Here is a 21,661-nt window from a genome sequence, read left to right as displayed (position 1 = left end):
AGACAGCCCGAGGGGAACAGTCCGTTCTCACGGTTTTCTAGATACGGGAAGGGCAAATAAAAGGACAGAGCTGGGAGGAAGGAAGAAGGGAAAGAGGGCGGAGGAAGCGGGGAAAGAAAGGGAATCCTTGGTGTTTACCCAAAGGAACTGAAAACATGTCTGCACAAATCCCTGCCCTCGGCTGTTTGCAGCAGCCTTACTCATGATCGCCAAAACCTGGAGACAGTGAAGATATCCTTCAGTGGGCGAATGGACAGTGTGGCACAGCCAGACAATGGAATAGTATTCAGTGCTAAAAAGAAATGAGCTATCGAGCCACAAAAAGACATGTAGAAACTTCAATGACTGTTACTAACTAAAAGCCGATCTGAAAAGGCTGCATTCTATATGATTCCAACCGTACAACACTCTAGAAAAGGCAAAACTATGGAGACAGGAACAGGATCAGTGGTTGCCAGGGGTTGATGGGGGAGGGGTGAATAGGCGGAACGCAGAGGATTTTTAGGGCAGTAAATACATTATACTCTGTGTAATGATGGACCCATGTAATTATACATTTGTTCAGACCCACAGACTGTACACCAGCCAGAGTGAACCCTCATGTGAGCTATGGACTCTGAGCCACCATGATGTGCCGGTGCAGGTCCATCCACTGTACCACATGTCCACCGTGGTGGGGGCGCTGATGGTGGGGGCGGCTGTGTCTGTGTGGGGTAGGGGCTGTATAGGAAATCTCTGTGCCTTCCACTCAACTTTGCTGTGAACCAAAAATACTCCAAAAAAATAAAGTCTATTTTTTAAAAAGAGAAGAAAGAGAAAGGAGGGAGGGAGGGAGGGAGGGAGGGAGGAAGTGTTCAGCAGGGAATTGAACCCAAGTTTCTGAAATCCTTTTTATTAAATTTATTTTTAAACACTTGCCAGCCATCGGCTTCCCAGCTCCTGGCCCCCAGTTACCAGACGACAGTGGTCTGTGATGGGTGCCTCTGCCTCAGTCATCGGGCTCGAGGTCTGAATCCCCTGAAAGCAGCGAGCTGCTGCTTCCCCCGGCTCCCTCGGACCAGCAGTGCAGGCCTCCTGGGGTGCCGGCTCCTCTCCTGCTGGAGCTGCTCCCCAGGGCCCGCTGGAGGCAAGATGGCCCCGCTTCTGTGAGCAGGCGCCAGGCCCTCACAGTGCCTTTCTGCTCCGCAGGGACTCGAGCATCAGCTCCCCTGGGGTCCGCCTCCTTGACTCTCACCCGACAGCTTCCTGCCTCTCTTTCGCTTCCCTGCCTCTGTCTCTGGAAAGGGCCTCATAAAAGCTGGGCTCGGCACAGAGCCCCCAGGGCGATCAGGATGTTCAGGTGACAGCCCCCTGAATCTTCAGTGGCCTTAGGCGGGACTGTGTGGGGCTGGCGGCTGGCTTTTACTTCCCTTGGACTTGAGTATTCAGAATTTAAATTTGGTTCTCTGTCAATGCAATTCTGTATATATTCTTTCTTTTTTGTTGAAAGCTTTTCCCCTGAATTCTAAGGTATCTGTGAGTTTCCCCTAAAGCCAGCGCTCTGAGTCCTAAAATAACATTCTTGTTCCTCCCAAGACTCTTACTGATTCTTCCCCATAGGTCAAGGGTTAATCCAGAGAGCACTTCCCCTTACTGCTTCTTCCTCTTTTGCTTTTTCATTTCAGAGCTAATTCAAAATTTATTTGAAAATATTGTGAAATATTTAAGATGTACACAATGTGTATAGAAAAATTCAATGAACAGCTGTGCATCCGCCACGTGATTAAAGAAATAAAACATTACCAACATATCTGAAGCTCTCGAGTACCAGCCCCTGACCGCATACCATATGGTACCCTTGCACCCTGGTGAACACCCCGTGAAATCAGAGCTTATCCTCACCAGCTTACTACACACACATGCACCTCTACATAGTCCACAGGATTATTTTTATTTATTATAAATGAATCTCAATATATGTATTCTTCTGCAACTTGCTTTCCTTACTCAACATTACATTTTTGAGATTCATGCATGATAATATATATAACACTGGCCCACACATTTTTCACTGCTGCGTAGTACTCTCTTATATGAATACATCACAACTTATGTATCCATTGTTCTACTAATGAACACTTCAAATTATCCCAGTTTTTTTGTAATTCAAAAAATGCTGTTTTTTGAACATTCCAGGACAGGTCTTCTTTCATCTTTCAAAGTAGTGTATTACCTTATCAGATTTTGTAATATTAAACCATCTTTGGATTCCCAGGGTAAACCAAACTTGGTCATGACTTTTTTTAATATATAAATTACTGGATTCAGTTTGAAACTTTAAAACTGATGACTGCAGTTGCTGGCGGCAGGTGGCCGTTCCCAAAGTCAGGATAATCCTCGAAGGGCCTTGTGTAACATAGGGGTGGGCAGCATAACCAGTCCTCCCTGACTGTTTCAGGCTCCCAACCCAGCCCTCCCATTGTGCTCCCCTCCTCCTCAGAGACATCCTCCACCCCAGCTGATGCTGGCATACACCATGGAACGGAGTAAGACGGCAGCTGCCAAGCAGGAGGCCTCCCCCGCCCAGCTCGGTCCATTGCCAGGTGGCGGGCCTGCCCCTCCTCCTGTCCCTTGACTGAGTCTCGGCCATCTGCTGCAAAGGCCAAAATCCACCCAATGTCCACGCTCACCTGGCGGACCCCAGGGCAGCTGGAGGAAATGCCAGCTACACAGCCTGCACTGCTGTCCCAGTGGAGGTGGTTAACACTTAAATTGGAAAGAGACATAGGCTCCACCTTCTTGAGAGACGATGAGATAGTTGGATCAGAAGCCCATTTTCTTTATGAGGACACAGGCCTTGCGAGGGGGACAGTTGGGTAGAACGCTATTTTGAGATGGGAGAGAGAGACAGAGAGAGGCAGAGCGGTCCTCCAGCATCTGCCTCTTACTCGCTGGTCCCTTAAGCAAGTTATAGCTGCGCTGCTTAACGCTCTAGGGGAAGCGTGTGGGGGTCCACATCCAGACTAACTCAATTCCGGCTTTCCTATCTTGTAGGAAACCCTAACTCGTGGGGACAGGGAATTCAGAGCGCCTTAAAGAAACAGAGAGGAAGAAAGAATCACGCGGGCTTAAAAGAAACGCCCCTGCAGCCCCGGCCCGCTGCTCAGAGAGGAAGATAAACCCCCGAAAGGAAGGCATGGGGCGTCCAGCCTGGCAGGCCCGCAGCAGACGCGCGGGGCCTCTTTGCCCCTGGTGTGGCCTCGGAGCAGCACCAGGTGCCCCCCGGGGGCTTCTCAGCAGCCTGGGTGTGCAGATGCCCGAGGACCAGATGGACCCCCCCGCCCCGCTGCTGGCACATCGGCAGATTGTTAAACCCAAGAGCTGGGCGAGGGGGGAAGCAGTGGGAACCAGCCAGCTACGCTGCCTACCCGCCTTGCGGGGACGTCCAGAGTTAGAAATGCATTCCAGAAAGTGTGGAACGGGCTGTACTTCTGTCCCAGCGGTCTGGGGGCTACGGCCACGCTCGCCCCACCACGCGAAGGGTGAATTCTGCCGCTCTGCGTCTCGGTAGCCCGACGCGGCAACTGAGGCCGCTGGTCACAGTGACTGGTTTGCGGCTGCAAACTGCACACAATGCCCCCGGGAGGAAGCAGCGCGTCCTGAATTCTGGTCTCAGAGTTCACTGGCAGGGGCTGGCAGCGCCCTGCCCAGGGATCCAGCTCTGGGCCCGGGGGTGGGGGGGTGGGGGGGTGGGGGGGGGCTGGCCGTAAGGCCGCGGGAGATCCGGGAGGGGCAGGCTGCCGGGCTCTCCGTGCTCCCAGGCCTGAGCTCCCCACCGCAACAGGTCGGGCAGCCAGGCGGCCTTGCGGGGAATGGGGCACGTGAGTCTGAGACCCCTTGTTCCTGTTTCTGCAGGGTCACGATCATCACCCGACTACTCCCCAGGGCGTCCGCGCTGGCCCGGGGAGCCGTGTGGCGGGGACATTCCACGCTCCACAGGCTGCACGCAATCAGACGCAGTGGGACACGCGGGTGCTTCTGTTTTATTAAAGAAAAACGGAGATAAATTCATCTCAGAGAAAAGATCAAACCATGAAGTCACACAGAAAAAGGAATGGACTAGAAGTTCTCTGTGTCGTGCCCGGTGCTGGTTCCTCAGGCTAACCGTTAAATTGTCTTTTCAAGCCACTTTCTTTCTTCTCCCTTTTTGAACTAATTCTATCCAGCCATCCAGCACAGATTCGGAACTGTCCACCTGGGAAAGAGGGGAAATGTGGAGGTCGCCGTGGTAACGAGCGCCATGCGGGCGAGGCGCGCCCCTGGGGGCTGAGCGGCCGGCGTCGGATTTGCTCCTGTTGCTGGGCGCTCGGGGTCTTTGCCTGGAGGCGCCGAGAAAGGCTGAGAAGGACCAGCACCGGCACCGCGTGTTCCGAGCACCATCCGTGCCCCTCGACACAGCCCCTGCCGCTCCCTCAGGATTTCTAAATTTGCTCCTTAGTGTCTGTTGCACATCTGCCCTTTTTTCCCATTTTATCCTCACATGTCTGTTTTTAGATCATTAGAGACATTTTTTGAAGTAAAATAGTACCCTTTGACCCAGAAATTCCCAACTGGGAATCTAGCCACACAGACTAAACCACAAGATAGAAAGAGCTGTAACCCTCGAGATGTCCACTGCAGCACAGTTTATGCTGGTGACAAAGAGCCGGCAACAGAAAATAGTGGGAAGGTGATTATGTACCTTGTAGTGTATACAAGAGTATATGATTATGCCATCCACGAAATTATAACTAACCCTGCATGGCAACAGAGAAAAACACATCTCACCACCTTAAGTTTTAAAAGGATACAACATTCTGCATATAGTAGGTAAAAAAATACATATGCCTGGGCAGAGGATGAGAAGGGAATGCACAAAATAATATGAGTTGTGTGAGGTGAGAGGCTGTCAGATGGTTCCCCTCTGCGTTTGTAATTAATAAAATGAAAAGCACACTAACTTCTCCAAATGGAAATCAACATCGTGATTCCTTACAAAGGTCTCACAGTTTTTTTTCAATTAAACCTCTAGGTATGGGGTCAAGAAAGATTAAAAGCTGAGCTTTTTCATATGTGGAAAAAGACCTCTTTTCATCGGAGCACTAAAGCTGTTTTTCTTTCTATCCCCATTCTGGTTTCGTTTCTTTAGGTAAACTGCTAATTTTTCATTATCGATTTATTTTGTTCAAAACTGCCTCCCACGCAATGTGCGGATCTGTAGGAGACAGGTTTGCAGCTGACCCCTCATCCCCGTGGCATCAGCTCTGGTCCTTCCCTCTCACCCTGCGGTTCCGACAATCCTTGCGCCTTAGTCCTGGGGGAGGTTAGGGCTCATCTGTCCGGTGCTTCTCCAGCTGGGTCAGTGAGGATGGGGAGGCATAGTGTTTGGTTTTTACTTACTTTTCAGTTTAGTTTGTGTTGATAATTGTATAGTAGCTATAAACGTAAGATATTTGTATTTAGTTTTATAACTATGTACATTTAAGTGTCACTACAATAAGAATGTTCTCAGTCAGTACTGGGGGAGTGTGAGGATTTTGTTTCTTTGTAAGAGGCCAGTCCTGATTAAGTCTCCACTTTTCTTCAAATGATAAGGACCCCGAGCCCGAGGGAGGAGAATGACTGGGTCCTGCTCCCTCTGGGTGGGGAGAGTAGAACCTGTTTAGTGTGCTTAACTACCCCATGCAACTTCAGAGGCTGCAGCTGGCGCTGGTCCGTCACACGCTGCCCCACAGATCTGAGAGCTCAGTGATGGTTGTAGTTTCCCGATACTAACCTTACAATGATGATCAAGTTTTTATAAACAGCCTGGACCTCTCTCCAAGCGCTAGATTGACGTACAGAGCTACACACTTGACATCTCTTCTCGGACATCTCAGACTTGGCACAGACAAAACAGAACCCCTTAGTCCTTCCCCCTGCAAAGACTCCCTCCTTGACCAAACTTTAGTCAGGCTCCTCTGCACCCTGTCTCAGCTAGGCCTCACCTTTGGCCTGCAGCCCTTGGTTTGCTTGGTTGTCAAGAAGCCTGCCAAACCAATTTAGCAAGAATTCCCCAACCCTTGATATCTAATGAAGTGCCTCTTAGCACTTTTGCACCCATTGTCCCCTCACCCTGCCCCTGCCTTGGGCTATAAACCCCCAGCTGACCCTGGAGAACTCAATCTCTCCAACTGGAGGTGAGTTCAATCCCTTCCCCTGTTGCAATAGTCTCGAATAAAATCTTCCTTGCTTGTTAAACTGTCCAGTGCAACTTTTCTTGGACACTCCCCAGACCTGTGCACCTCCAGTTTTTTCCACCAGCCCCCCAGCTGCTCAAGCCTTAAAACCCCGGTGCCATCCTTGCTGTTGCCCTTCCCTGTGTTCTTTGCATACAATCGATCCATCTTGAATCTGCCCTCTTCCCCCTCCTCTCCAGCCTACATGACTGCAGCTTCCTCCAGCTGCTCTCCCACTTCCACTTTGGGCCCCCTCCGTCCATTCTACACACGACACCAAGAGTGAACTTCTTACAGGATAAATCAGAGCATGCCACTCTCCAGCTTAAGCCTTTCAAGGGTTCCCATTTCCCTGAGATTGAAATCCAGACTCCTCACCTGGCTCAAAGGCCATGTTAGATCAGCCAGGCCCCTCTCCTCAGCCTCACCTCATTGTCACTCCCCGTTTCCTCTGCTCCAGGTGCAATGCAGACCATCTTTTGGCTTCTCACTCACCTCATCTCTTCCTCACCTTGGAGCCTCTGGCTGGGCGCTGCCCTCGTCCAGGACAATGTCTTCCACTCCACAGCACCTTCTCATCCTTCGGCTCTCACTTTAAGTATCAAGCCTGCAGAGAGACTCTCCTGTCCCGGCCAATAAATCTACAGTGGGACTCTGCCACCTGTTTCAAGCCTGTGCTGATTTCCTTCCTAGCTCCCACCACAGGTTGCACATGCTTATTTATTTTCTGTTTATCTGCCGTCAAGTTTCTCTCCCACCAGCATGTGAGCACCTGAGGGTAGGGCTGTGTCATCCTTGTTTGCTCTCATCTTTGCACCCCTACAACCATGCCTGGCACATGGTGAACTCTCAATCACAATTCGTTAAGTGACCTAATTTTACCTTGCATCCACATGACTTTCACATAAGCTCTCCCGCCACCCGTTCCGTGTAACATTCACGTGTAGTCGGAAGAGCCTGCTCTTCCTGATGGGCCCAGGGTCCCGTCTGTTCCAAACCACTCCTGCTCCTTGCCACAGCCACAGCCACAGCCAAGTGCAGGCTGGTTGGTACCAGGAGACACATCTGTTCTACCTTAGCCTGAAAGTAGCACTGAGTGTCCTTACATTCTTTGTCATCAAGTGGGGGGTCACAGGACACGACACCTGACGTTGTGTGAGCCTCAGGCAGATGAGCTTGCTCCATAGTTCACTGCAACCCTAGTTTTGAGAAGTGGAAAAGTGGAAATCCAAAGCTACACTTTGGAAATTTGAAACCTTCAATCCAATAGAGAATTTCCATATTTTGTTTCCATCAAAGAAAGTCACTAGGATTAAAATTGAATATAAAAAGGAGTTTGTTTGTTTTTTAATTTCAGCCTGTAATTAAAAGTCTTTCTAGGTGGCAATGTTTTGCTGAAAGCAGATGTTTTCTGCTCGGCTGGTCTTGGGCCTGCTCGGCCTTCCCTCGCGGAGCCCACGGGAAGCCGGGGCTCCTCAGGAAACGCCCATGGCTTCAAAGCGTGGCCTGCCCTCTTCAGGTTGAACAGGTTGGAAACGTGGACACATCAGGCTTATTAAACAGATGAGAGGGGAGAGGGGACCAGGGCCACGTGACGTCCCTGAAGGGGCGAGAGGGAGAGCTGGCTTCGGCAGGCAGACCCGCGGCGGGCCGGCTGCCCCAGGACACAGGTGGCCAGGGCTCGAGGATACTCCCTCCCAATGCCCCCACGTTACAGGTGAGCTGATGGGGGTCAGCACTGAGCGTGGGCGTTGGCGGTTTCCCAAGAGAAAAGGGGGTGTCCAAGAGAGGCCGGAGCGCGCCCGCTGACGAAGGGGCACAGGATCCTCTGGCAGCGCGGACGGGCCTCTGAGGTTCATAGTCATGAGTTTAGAGGGACAGTGGTCTGGGGGTCCAAGACCCCACGGTGGTCCAGGAACAGCAGGTTGTTGGGGTGCGTGCGGAGGAGGTGGAGAGGAGCAGAGGAGCAGAGAAGCAGGGGAGGGCTTTTGCTGGGTGAGCAGGATGGAGACGGGGAGGGCAGCCGAGTCATACATATTTGCCAGAAATGGATTACAATGGTGGATTCTGGGATCTTTCATCATAAGTTCTTTTGTGCCATTTGATTAGTTACCATGTCCCTAATTGCTAATATTTTTAATTAGGAAAAAAGACTAAAGTAGATGTTGATCAGTTTAAGAACGAGCCTGTCCAGAGAGACACATATTGAAGCAAGTACAAGTCCACCGTCCAGCCTGTCAGTGCTGCCCCTGCCTCGCTGCTCCCTGGTCACCAGGACACCAGGCCTGAGGAGCCCACCCTGGAGTCTCCAGGCCTCTGAAGGGGCTTCCCTGTCAGGGTGTGTCTGGCTTTCTAGGGCCTGCCTCCCACTCTTCTTAAGATCAAGTCCACTCTACTCTTTGTTGGGTAAAATATGTGTTAATACACCAAAGGTAGGAAGGCTGAGGGGACTGTCCACCTGTGATGGGCTCAGTTATGTCCCCACATTCATACGCTGAGTCCTAACCCCCGGTACCTCAGAACATGGCTGTATTTGGAGACAGGGCCTTTAAAGAGAGGATTAAGTTAAAATGAGGCCATTAGGGTAGACCCTAGTCCAGTAGGACTGGTGTCCTTATAAGAAGAGATTAGGACACAGACACACTCAGAAGGAGGACACAGGGAGAAGACGGCCATCTGTAAACCAAGGAGAGAGGCCTCAGAGGAGACAAGCCTGCTGACACCTTGATCTTGGACTTCCAGCCTCCAGAACAGTGAGACAATAAATTTCTGTTGTTCAAGGCACCCAGTCCATGGTATTCTGTCATGGCAGCCCTAGCGGACTAATATACCATCCAAACGAGGTAGGCTGTTTTTCTAGAATATTACCAAACTACGTCAAATATTTAAAAGCTGTTTTATAAAATACAGGCTGAAATGTTTCAGCAGTGTTTCCTCCTTTGCGCATTTATGCATAAGTGAATTACTGGTTGATGTATTCATAGAGTGAAGCATATGGTGTCTGGTTTATTTCATATGTGTCAGTTTCTTCTCACTGAATTCTTTTGTTATTTATATTAAGTCCCAGAAAGAGCTCTTCATGTGATGGAGGAGAGATTATTCAGTAATTCCACCAGATAAATGAATAATTCAGTCAGACGAATTCAACAAATCGACAGTCGTCATGTTGGGGGTCAAGTCTGTTCTGGTCAGAGGACATGTTAAGGAAAGGGGCATAAACAAGATGCGTTCCTAATTGCACGTGTGTATGTATGTTGATGTATAAACTCTGGAAAGACTATAATTTTTTAAAAACCCAACTCTTTGAAGGCACTGGAGGCTGGCTGTGAGCAGGCAGAAACTGGAAGGGCACTGACTCCATGGAATAGGCATTGTCTGGTCACTCCCTGGTTGGCAGATGGGGGGCTGGAGCTGAGGCGGAAAGCGCAGTCTTACTGCCCTGAGGGGTCAGAGGGTGGAGAGGGGACCGCTGGAGGGGCAGGAAACAAGGGGAAAGGCCAGAGAGGAGGGAGTGGGGGGGGGCGCCCTAAAATCTGTATATAATTTCCCCCCAGGTCTGTGGCTGACCTCTGAACTGCACTTGCGTGGGAGAGGGTCAGGGACCCTGGGAGGAGGGGTGGGGGTGCCGAGGGAGGGGCCATACAAGAAGACACAGCGGGTCTCAGAAGGTGGAACTCTTGGGGAGCGTGTTCTCTGGCTGCTGTGGAACTAAACTAGAAATCAACATCTTGAAAATCCCCAACTGGGTGTAACGGACATTACTGGGACAAATGGTGAGTTTGAATATGGACTGAGGATTAGGCAATAATATTGTATCAACGAAAAATTTCCAGCTTTTGGTAACTATACTGCGATTATGTAAAAGATTGTCCTTGCTCTTAGGAAACAAACAGTGGAGTGTTTACGGGTAGAACGGAACAGTCTGAGAGAGCGAGAGAAAGGGGGAAGGAGAGAGAGAGGGTGAGAAGGGGGAGGGGAGAGAATGGTAAAGCCTCAAGGATAAAACGTAAGCAATTGATGAGTCCGGGTAAAGGGTATATGGGAGTTCTTTGTACTATTTTTGCAACTTTTCTGAAAGTTTGAAATTATATTAAAATAAATTCTTTTTGGTAAAACCTGACTGATCCTATCCATCTCTTTTGCTTCCATTTCCTTCTTGAATGGTCTGCATTCGAGATCTGAGAGCGACTTTCCATGACCTGTGGCGTGTCTTCCCACCTCAGGCCGTGAATGGCAAGGCGGGACGGCGCCAAGCAGCAGGCCGGGCGGCATCACCCAGCGCGGAGGGCAGACCTGGCCCCCCAGCCCACCCCGCTCCCGGGCACCATCTCACTGTCATTGGGCTTCCAAGTGGCCAGGCCCTCATGTCAACCCGCCGAGTGAATCACCTGAAGCCAAGGTGAGGCTGAGTGTCCGTCAGATGGATGACCCGCTGCTCCTGTCGTCTTGTTCCAGGGGAGACGCCCTAGACAGGAAAGGCGAGGGAGGCTTGTCTCTGAATAAGGGATCTCGGGGGGTGGGGGGTGGGCGTTTGGGGAAGGATGGAGAGGGAGGGGAAGGTGGCCTGACACCACAAACCTTCTAAAGAGCGTACTTACTTTGTGACTTGCTTCTTCCTTGAGCTCCCACAGGAGGAAGACCGCGAGCGCCAGCCTTTCTCGCACATCCCCCACGTGCCAGGCTCTTTCTGTCTCTGAAGTGGGCGTTACCTCCGTGCACTTGTCACTCTGAACCACCTCTCCACCACCTTCCCATGTTTGGCAGAATTTCTCCCCCATGTGTCTCGGTGGGAGGCCGGCCCCTCCCACACGAGATAAAGATGCCAGGGACTCGCTTCCTCAGCCTTCCTTGCAGCACTGGGAGGGACATGACCCAGCCTCCCCAATCACACGCATCTGCCCAGAGTCCCTGGGACACTGAAGCCAGAGTAACTGCAAGAGATGGAGACCCTGGGCCCACAGGGCAGGTGGCAGTGTCCTCATGGTGAGATGTGGCTCCCAGCCACCCTGCGACTTAGCCAGCACCTTTTTTTTTTTCCATCTCACCGTATGTGCCTTTTTTTCCCTGTGGTAAAATACACATAACATACAATTTATCATTTTGACCATTTTCAAGTGTACAATTCAGCAGCGTTAAGCACTTTCTTAATGTTGTACAACCATCACCACTGTCCACTTCTAGAACTTTTTCATCGCCTCGCGGAAACCCTGTACCCATTAAACAATCACTCTTCCCCTGCCCACCCCCCCAGCCCCTGGCAACCAGCAATCTGCATTTTGTCTATGGATTTGCCCATTCCAGATGCTTCTTATGAGGGGAATCATACATTATGTGGTCTTTTGTGTCTGGCTTCTTTCACTCAACTTATTTTGAAAGTTCATCCGTATTGTACCATGTTATCAGAATTTCATTCCTTTTTAAGGCTGAATGATATTCCATTGTATGCATAGACCATATTTTGTTTATCCATTCATATATCCATGGGCATTTGGGTTGTTTCCAACTTTTGGCTTTGTGAATAGAGCTGCTGCGAATATTTGTGGACAAGCTTTTGTTTGAATACCTGTTTTCAATTCTTTTGCGTATATACCTAGGAGTATATATTCTATATTTCTATATTTAACTTACTGAGAAACAGCCAAACTGTTTTCCCCAGCATCCTTTTAACACATTTTTTTCTGCTCTATATGGGCAGAGTCTGTTTGTGTTGCTTGCAGCTGAGAACCCTGACTAATATCTCGTTCCCCTCTTACTGAAGGGAAACCGAGGCTGAGGGAGACTGAGCGGTTTGTCCAGGGCTCCTGGCTGGGAGGGGCTTGATCCAGGATACAGATCCTCTAACAGTTCAGTGGCAAGACTCCGGGACAGTGAGATTCCCTTTGCGTGCTACTCCCTGCATGATACGGTGCAGTGGTTCCCAACAGGGGTCCCTGGAGGCCCGGGTCCCCGTGCATTAGTGACGGGCGGCTGGGAGCTGTTCTGACTGTTTCACAAAGCGTAATGGAAAACCCACCTTCCCACAACGAGGCTGCTCAGGCCTCTAAAATGTCAAGTTCCTTTGCTTTGGGCAGGAATTAAATCAACCCAGGGTGGTAATAAGGGTTCTTTCCTGCTGATCAGAGACTCTGGCTGGCAGTTATATATCTTTGATTAATTTTAAAAGTGGGAAAATGAATAAATTATTACTTGATAAGTACAGTTGTTTGGTAGATAAAAATTTCTTAAAACATGGGATCCTTGGGGAGAAAATTACAAATGAGTTTCTTGGTGGTAGACAAACTTCACGAAAGCACTGCCCAGTGGGAGAACCGCCTTGGCTGGTGGCCTGGGGCTCTGGGCCTGGGCCTGGGCCACTGACAGATCAGACCTCATGCCAGTGATGTGCCGTGAGAGCTCAGCTCCCCCTCTCTCCCGCGGAGGGTGGCTCGCCATGGTGTCCTGTGATTCCGGCCCCCCAACGAGGGAAGGAGGCGAGGACAAGCGAGGAAACTGGTTACTTCTAGATGGCTGCAGCACAGTCTGGCCTCCCAGGGAAGCCAGACGCCGCAGGCCCGACCTCGCCCAGGATCTCAGCATGATCAGAGACACGAGATTCTGCAAACAGAGAAAAGACCAAGGACACAGCTCTCTCCAAACCCCTTCTCCTGCTGTGCCCTCTCTCAGTGATGGACCCCGCTACCCACCCTGCCAGCATTGCCTTGCCCAGTCAGGCCCCAGGTGCTTTCTCTCTCCTTCCTGTCCCTCCTTTTTGTCAACCTTCTCCACCACCATGGCTGTCGCCCACAGTGACGACTGCTGGGTGGCTCCTGGCCACTCCCAACCTGCTTCCCTGGCCATCTGCAGGAAACAGGGGTATGTTCTCCTCTCAGCCTGGAGTCTCAAGCAGCCATGACTCCTGCCCTCTCCAGGACATCTCTCACCATCCTTCTTCCTAAAACCTGGGCCCGAGCCTAAGGAGCCACGTGCAGTCTCCCAGACGGGCCTGGCTCTTCCCTGCCTCCAAGCCTTTGGGGCATCCGTAATCGCTTTCTTGACATTAAGCTTGAAGAAGTGACAAAGGGTGTGGCATTTTGACTTCTGGTGACACAGACTGTCCCTGACAACAAACACGGTGAGTCCTGGACAATCAGAGAGTTGGGTTTCTGCGGGATTTTGAACCAGTCCCTCACCCTCCACAGATGCGATACTGAATACTCTCGTCACTGGAAAGAGTATTTGCCGCGTAGCTAATCACGAGGTGCAGACGTAAATAGACTAGCATTTGTGAAGAGCTTAAAAACGCTAGAAAGAAAGGCCCCCAACAGTGAGTAAACACCTTCTGTCCAGTCAGCTCTGGGGGGCAATCTTTCATGTGCTGAATACCAGTGTCCTCAGCTGATGAAGCCACAAACCAGTGTCAGCCACTCTCTTTGACAAACTTCCCTGAAGAAAGGTCCTAAGGGGCGAGCCCAGTGGGAAGCCCACTGGAGCGCTCAGTTGAGTGGCTTCATAGCCAGGCTGACTCCCACGGCCTCACCGGGCCTGGCCTAGCCTCTGAGCCCACTGTCAGCCTGGACTCCAGGCTTCAGCTTGACGGGTCCCCTGGCCAGGAACTGCTTCCTCTTCCCCCTGCCCTTCGCTGCACACCATTTTTAAGGCCCTGATCAGCTAGGAGGCAGCAAAATACCGTGGGGGGAGATCTAGAAATGACGTTGGGCCTGGAACCAAGAGAAATGGGTTCGGGCCTGGGCCCTGCAGTTCTGGTTGCCAAGTAGCTGGATGACTTTGGGCCAGCCTCGGAGACACTGTTCGTTGCCTGTAAACTGGCAAGTCCCACTCCCCTTAGTTTTCCTGGTAGAGCCTTTTCCTGCAGTAGAGGCTGGAAATACTAGATAATCTCTTCCCCAGTTGTCCCTGAAGCTGAGCGCGGGTGCATAAACCAAGACTGGCCAATGAGACTCGAAGGGAAGGCTGAGGAATGTCTCCCCTAGGATAAAAAAGGATTTGTGAAGAGAAACTAAGACCCCTTGCCCTCTCCAGTCCTGCTTTTGGACACTGTATGGAGATAGGCTGGTTGGTGCTCTTGCAGCTGTATTGTAATCAGGAAGGGAAGACTTCACCGGCATGCCACAGCTGGCAGAGACGAGACGAGAGGAGCCTGAGGGCTCAGCGACAGCGTCAGGCCACAGAGCCAGCCCTGGCCCCTCCGGACTCCTTGTGCTGTGAGATCATCGTCTAAGCAGTCTAGATTGGTTATTCTGATCCTTAGAGTTGAAATCATCCAAATAATACAGCAAGTCATTACACTTCTCTGGGCCTCAGCAATTTCTCTCTAAAACGGGGCCACTGGACAAATGATCTCTGAGGTTCCTCTGAGTTCAGACTTTCTGGGATGCCTCCCAGGGCCACATTTTTCCAGAAGCTTCCCAGACCTCACCATCCCTTCAGTTGGGATTGTGGCCATCTCTGAACCCACAACTAGCTTTCCTTTCTCCCTTCTGCTGTCTACTTACCAGCCCCAGTGCTGGCAGCTTTCTCCTACACTGTGTCGGGGTCCCACCCTGCAGAGTGGCTCCAGGAGGGTACCAGGTGTGCTCGCGGAGCCTGCACTGGAACTTGCACCTGCTTGACTCCAACTTCTTAACGATTTTGCTCAGCTGCCTGTGTTCTCTGGAAAACGTGCTTTAAGCAACTCTATTAAACAGTATTTTTCACGCTCTCAGGCCCACATGCGGCATAGACTCCAAGAGTTAATGGGCTATCCTGGCCTGGGTCACCAGCAGATACTGCTGAGAGCCAGCTGGAGGGGCTGGCACAGAGAAGGCCAGTAGGCTGGGTGCCTGGGCCCAGACTAGAACAGCACAGCATGACCCCTGGGAGCCAGCAGCCCTAAGCCGTGATGTGGGGAGGCCCGCGTTGCCAAGCGTTCCCTCTGCTGGGGTCTGTTTGTGGGCCATCTGTACGGGGGTGGAGGAGCTCAGCGAGCTGGTTCTCCCCGTGCTGTTAAGAGGCCCCACTGCCTGAGCCCAGGCTGGGCATGGAGGTGATTAACGCACAATGACTGGAGAATCGGCTGCTGCCCTCGCTGGGGAGCAGTAATTTGCTCGGCGCTGTTTCCCTCATCAAAGGGGGTGAGCAGGTGGGCAGGCCTGATGGATTTCCCTCTGGCAGGGGCTTGGCTTCATTCTCATCACCCAGGTCTGAGTTAATCCTGGCCCGAGCAGCCTTCTCTAGGTGGGCTGGGCAGGGGCAGGTGGCTAGGGGAAGGAAGGAAGCAGGGAGGGGTTCTGTCCAGCTGCCTGAGGCCAAGGCTTTGCAGGGGCAGAAAGTGAGGAGGGGACTGGAGATGTCACTTGGGTCACCACGAATTCCCCTGTGACAATAAGGACTTCCGTTGCCCGTGCAGGCCGGGGAAGCCATGACTGGCTGGGGGCAGAGTGGAAGCTCTCTCACAGCCTCATACAACTGGCTGCGCCGTGGGCCTCTGCTGGGGCTGCGCTGGGGCTGCAGCCAGAGGCTCAGAGTCTTCTACTCCCCACCAGGGGGCGGATTCTCGGGGATCCAGGAGACTCATCTAGAGAGCCGAGAGCATTCGAGAACCTCTCCCTCTCCTCATGCGTGTCATGGGCAGTCCACCCCTGATGTCTCTTGTGGCCTCCTGGCCTCGGGTGGCGGTCACCACTGGTGGAATCCGTGGTCCTGGCTCTCTCTCTGTGGACAGGCCCTTCTTGGCTGGCTTTACCTCAGTTGGGAGCTGGCTGGCTGGGAGACCCCCCGAGTCTCAGCTGTGGGCCCCAAGGCTCATCTCCTGGCTCTCAGCTGCCCTCAGTGCCCCACGTTCCCCTCAAGGGGCTGCCGGGTCCCCTGGTGCACCAAGAGAAACTGAGCGTCTCCCGGGAAAGCCAGACTTGAGGGCCTCTCTCTGTCCTGGTTACTGGCCGTGGTCACCCCCTAGGTAGATGCAGGGGCCATCTTTTCAGAGTCCTGATGAGAAGGGGGTGGTCCCTCTTGGGGCCTGTATTAGTTTCCTGGGGCCCCACAAACTGGGCGGCTGAAAACAGAAATTTATTCTCTGACTGTTCTGGAGGTTACAAGTCCAAATTCAAGCTGTCAGCAGGGCCATGCTCCCTCTGAAAACTGGGGTGGAGTCCTTTCTTGCCTTTTCCTACTTTCTGGTGGTTTGTTGGCAATCTTTGGGGTTCCGGGGCCTGCAGCTGCCTGACTTCAATCTTTGCCTCGGCTGTCACGGGACGTTCTCTCCGTGTGTGCCTGTCTTCACGTGGCAGTCTTCTTACAAGGACACCAGGCGTATTGGATTAGTGCCACCCTGCCCTAGTACGACCTCGTTTTGACTAATTACCTCTCCAGACAAGGTCACACTCGGAGGTCCTGGGGGTTAGGACTTCAACATCTCTTTTTTTGGAAGGACACAACTCAACTCATAACAGGAGCCCTCAAGGATCTGAGAGGTGGAATTTTCTTCCTCATCAGTTTTGCAGTCTGGGTAAGCCTTAATTACGAGCGGTTCAACATTCCGTGCTCTGAAAGGAAGGCATTTCTCTGGCCTAGAGCCTTTCTAGATCTAATGCACACACCAGTCGTCGGGGATCCTGTGAAACGCAGATTCTGGCTCAGCACGTCTGGGGCGGGCCTGGGACTCTGCACTCCTAATAAGCTCCTGGTGATGCTCGTGCTTCTGGTCGAGGAGCTGCACATTACATAGCAAGGAGCTGGTCCACGGAGCCCTCCTGGGGAGGGGAGGAACCACCAGCCCCTGCTCCCCGGGGAGAGGCGGAAGCAGCCAGGTCAATGAGCTAGAAGAGAGACACCAGAATGCTCCAGTTTAATAGCCAGACAGAACACACCTCCTTTACAAATGTCTGCTTGGATCTGCTCCCGGCTCGTGTGAGAGCTGCCCGCTGAGTCCTCAGTGGCCAAATCCCCAGCAAGAGTACAGGACAGACCGAATGGCCAGTCTCAGAGGCACGTTTCTTCTGCCTGGGTTTCCTTGTTCAATAAAATTCTATGCTTTATTTCTCTTGGGGAATACCTTAGGAATGGGATTTCTGGATCATGTGGTAAATACATGTTTAACTTTTTTTTTTTTTGAGTAAGATTAGCCCTGAGCTAACATCTGCCACCAATCCTCCTGTTTTTGTTGAGGAAGATTGGCCCTGAGCTAACATCCGTGCCCATCTTCCTCTACTTTATATGTGGGACACCTGCCACTACATGGCTCAATAAGTGGTGCGTAGGTCTGCAGCTGGGATCCGAACTGGTGAACCCTGGGCTGCCGAAGGGAGTGTGTAAACTTAACTGCTACACCAGCGGGCCCACCCCAACATTTTTTTATAATAGCTTTACTGAGATATAATTCACAGACCATAAAGTTCACCCGTTCAAAGGATGCAATTCAGTGGATTTTGGTATATTCACATAGTTGAGCAACCATCACCACTATCTAATTCCAGAACATTTTCCCAACGTGGGCTATTAAGAAAAATACCAGTTTACCCGTAACAGTATATTGTGCTAAAAAATATGAGCTCCCCACGCCTGAGGTCATTTAACCTTCATCACAATCCTGAGAGAACGATTGGTATCCTCATTTTACAAGCCAGGAAAGCGAGTCAGGAGGCTCGGAAACTTCTGGAGGCCCCCAGCTGGTAAGCAGCTAGTGGGGAGCAGGGCTGCAGTTCACACCTGATGCCCGAGGGCTCGTTAACCCTCAGCAGGGCCTTCAGCTCCTCCCAGCTGTAGGCAGCTGGTCATTGACCTGTCCAGCTCAGACGTGGGATATAGGAGGACCCAGGGCTGCTGGGGGGGGGAGGGGCGTGGCGGTTAGTGAGGCTCTAGTCCAAGAGCAGGTGCTGGTCTCCTCACTCCACCCGACTGGAGGAAGGCTGGCGGCAGGACTGGAGGCCAGAGAGCAGGAGGGAGAGCGTGATGGAGCCTGACTTCTCAACTAGGCCACACTCTTGACCTCCCCAAGGTCGGAGAGATGTTCTGTGGAGCCAGGCAGCCCTGGGCAGCTGTCCTGGCTTCACTGTTTGATCACTGGGTGAGTCCCACTGGGCAGGAGATGAACACAGGACGTGCTTTGTTATAAGCTTGACCCCCAGCTGCAGCAGGGACCAGCATGGCTTGTGTGCACTGTGCTGCTCCAGCTCAAAAGGAGCAACATGGGAAGAAGCAACATGGATAAGCCAGAAGCTCCATCCGCAGCCCTTGGGGCCTGTCCTTTCCTTCTTCTCTCTGTGCTGTTGAGTCCACCCTGGCCAGTCCCCAGCTTGCTGACCTCATGGACAAAGTGGGCAGTGCCGTGGCTCCGAGGACACCACTGAGGGATGGAAAGTTGGGTCAGCAGGGCCCGGTTGCTTCTCTGCCTGTGTCCTCTGCCAGCCTGGGCTTGCACCCTGCTCTTCCAGCTTCGCCCTATCTCCCTTTCGTGTGCTGCCACTCTCCCGGAGAGATCCACACACCCCAGTGCTCCATAACTCAATGATGATCTTGCTGCCAGAGTCCCATGCTATGTCCACCCCTATGTCCGGGGGAGCAGGATCCCTGCTGCCTCGGTGCTGAGCGGCCTTCTCTGCTCCGGAGCTGCTGTGCTCATTTGGTTGTGAGACGCAACACGTGTAATTTTTCTTTTTTATTGTGGTATAATTTACATACAGTGAAAGGCTCAGATCTTAAAGTGTACAGTTTGATGAGTTTTCACAAATAACATTCGTCCCCGTAACCCACATTCCTATCGAGATATAGAACATTTCCATCACCTAAAAATTCCCCCTGTGCCTCTTCAGTCAATCTCTTCCCAGGCCCAGGCAACCTCTGATCCGCTTTTTGCCACTATTCATTAGCTCTGTCTGCTCGCTCACTTCATAAATGCATTTCCCTGATGGCTAATAATGTTGAGCATCTTTTCATCCAATTGGTCATTTATAAATCTTTTTTTTGGTGAAGTATTTGTTCAAGTCTTTGCCCATTTTTTCAGAAGGGCTTTTTAAAAAAATTATTATTGAATTGTAGGAATTCTTTGCATATTTTGGATATAAGTCCTTTGTTGAGCATACGTGTCGCAAATATTTTCCCCCATCTTTGGTTTACCTGTTCATCTCCTTAATGATGTGTTTCAAATAGCAGAAGTTTCCAATCTTGAAAAAGTCCAATTTGTCAATTTTTTTTTACTAGTTCTTTCTGTCTTCTCTCTAAGAAATCTTTGCCTACCCAAGGTCGCAAAGATAGTCCCTTATGTTTTTTTCTTTAAGCCTTATAATAAGTTTTTGGCTTTTACGTTCAGGTCTATGCTCCCTATTAAATCATTTTTATGTGAAGTATGAAGTAGGGGTTGAGATCCTCTTTTTATATGGATAACCAGTTGTTCCAGCTGGATATTTTATATGGATGACCATGTTGAAAACCCTTTCCTTTCTCCATTGGGTTGCTTTGGCACCCTAGTTATTTCTTACTACTAATAAAGTATAGATGACTTCAAATGATTCACTCTTGATGGATTAGAAGCTGTTAAAAATAGATTTGAAAGCTTCCTCTCTAATAATGTCAAGCTCACACGCATTCTGAAATCCTTTCTTGACTGCAAGAGAGGGGGTGACACTACACAGCCAGCAAGCCCTGATCTGCGCTCGGCCCTGGGTGCACCTTGTCCTGCACGTGAAATTCTAATAGCCCGAGATGGCAGGGAACTCGGGCTGGAAGGTGCTGCTTTAGAGTCGAACACGCTGATCTCCTTTTCAGATCCATTCCTGTAGCTCAAGTGCCCTCCTTGGCGTCTCCTGTTTAGCTCAGTGTGGGCTGGTCTCCCCTCCATCCTTGTGATGCATGAGGATGCCAATCCCTCTTTAATGCTTCTATCTGGAACAGACAAAGACATGCACACGGTGGCCCTCCTTTTGGGAGAGAAAGCTATGGAGGGCACTCTGCATTTTATACTCGAGGCCGCATAGAGCAATGCACGGTCATGTGTTCTCATCCGTCTTCCATTCTTGACAGACATAAGGCGTGGTGGGAAGGTCATGGGCTTTTGCCTTACAGAGGTGGCCTTTTTTTTTTTCCTGCTTTATCTTCCCAAACCCTCAGTACATAGTTGTATATCTTAGTTTTGTGTCCTTCTAGTTGTGGCATGTGGGACGCCGCCTCAACGTGACCTGATGAGCAGTGCCATGTCCGCACCCAGGATCTGAACCCTGGGCTGCCGCAGCGGAGCACTTGAACTTAACCACTCAGCCACGGGGCCAGCTCCAGAGGTGGCCTTAAATTCCAGCTCTACCACCCACTGCCTGGAGGATGCTGGGCCTGGTCCTCCAGCCTCATGTTCCTAAATAGACACGATTTGGTTACCTTTCACAGGGTTTTTGTGAGGCTCACATGAGATGCCTAAGAGTTTTACACATGATTTTCTTGCTCTTGCTGAACCATTCACACTCAATCCATGGTAGGAAGGGCACGAATTATCACCTCCACTTTAGAGTAGAAGAAATTAAGCCTTAGAGGTGCTCAATGACTCATCTGTAGCAGAGCCGGGTTTAGATTTGGACCTCAACTCAGCCCCAGGCTTGGTCCAGGGCTCCGTGGGGCATCCTTGCTCCACACTCTTCCTGAGAACAGCGCCTGGGCTCAGGAATGGGCAGGAAAAAGGACCACAGCAGGGTGGTCTCGTCAACATGGCTGGAACTCTGCCTGTAGCCCCTGCCTTTGCACAGGGCACTGGCTTTGTTTGTTTGTTGCTTGCTTGTAGAGCAGTGAGGCATTTCCCAGGACAGAAGCCACCCAGAAAACTCAAAGCCAACAGGATCTTGAGTAATCACTGAGGTCAGGCATAACATTCCTCTCGCCAGCTGCCCCACCTCCCGGGGCTAGGACACATCCTCCTGGGAACATGGATTTCCCTTGCAAGGTCTTAGATTGTTCACTTTCAGACTTTTCTCTGAAAAGTCACTCAGGAGCCGACTCTCTCAGCTCTGACTGTGGCCTTGAATCTGACTTGCTATCCTGAAACAGCCATGGTTGCAAGTGTAAATGCACTGACCACTTTGAGCACCAGAGGATAAAGAGGGGCTTCTAACAGTTTGACAGAGAACCCATAGCTGGTCCCACGTCACATGCCATAACACCTGACTGAGAGGGTCCTGTGGCTCGTCTGTTGCTGTTGCTGCTGTCCTGCAGGATGAAGCCCATGCTGGTGATGTCTCTCCCACAGTGGTGGCCCATCCGCCTTTGGTCCAGAGTGGATTCCTAGCCCTGGCTGTAGTGGGCCTAGTGCCTGAGCAAGAGCGTGGGAGGAGTGGGAGGCACCGTTAGGAGCACAGGCTTGGAAGTCAGAAAGACTGCCAGGCCTGCCTTTGCAACATCTCCTTGAGCTTGTTAATCTTGCTCAAGATTACTGGAGATAATAATGGTACACCCCCAGGGGGTTGTGAGGATTG

The 21,661-nt window shown here is 51.3% G+C and overlaps 1 long non-coding RNA gene across 1 annotated transcript; it reads right to left on the bottom strand.

The window, feature by feature from the left end:
• Window positions 1-10,303: 10,303 nt before the first annotated feature.
• Window positions 10,304-11,300, bottom strand: LOC138919586 (uncharacterized). The gene is made up of 2 exons (XR_011429882.1): window positions 10,835-11,300; window positions 10,304-10,701 (listed from the first exon to the last, which is right to left on the bottom strand). It is a non-coding gene; the product is annotated as an uncharacterized lncRNA (long non-coding RNA).
• Between the last annotated feature and the right edge of the window lie 10,361 nt (window positions 11,301-21,661).

The sequence above is a fragment of the Equus caballus genome, chromosome 20 (assembly GCF_041296265.1).
Source record: "Equus caballus isolate H_3958 breed thoroughbred chromosome 20, TB-T2T, whole genome shotgun sequence".
Lineage (NCBI taxonomy): Eukaryota > Metazoa > Chordata > Mammalia > Perissodactyla > Equidae > Equus > Equus caballus.
Note: the sequence above shows the minus strand (reverse complement) of the source record. Positions and strands in the feature narration are given on the sequence as shown.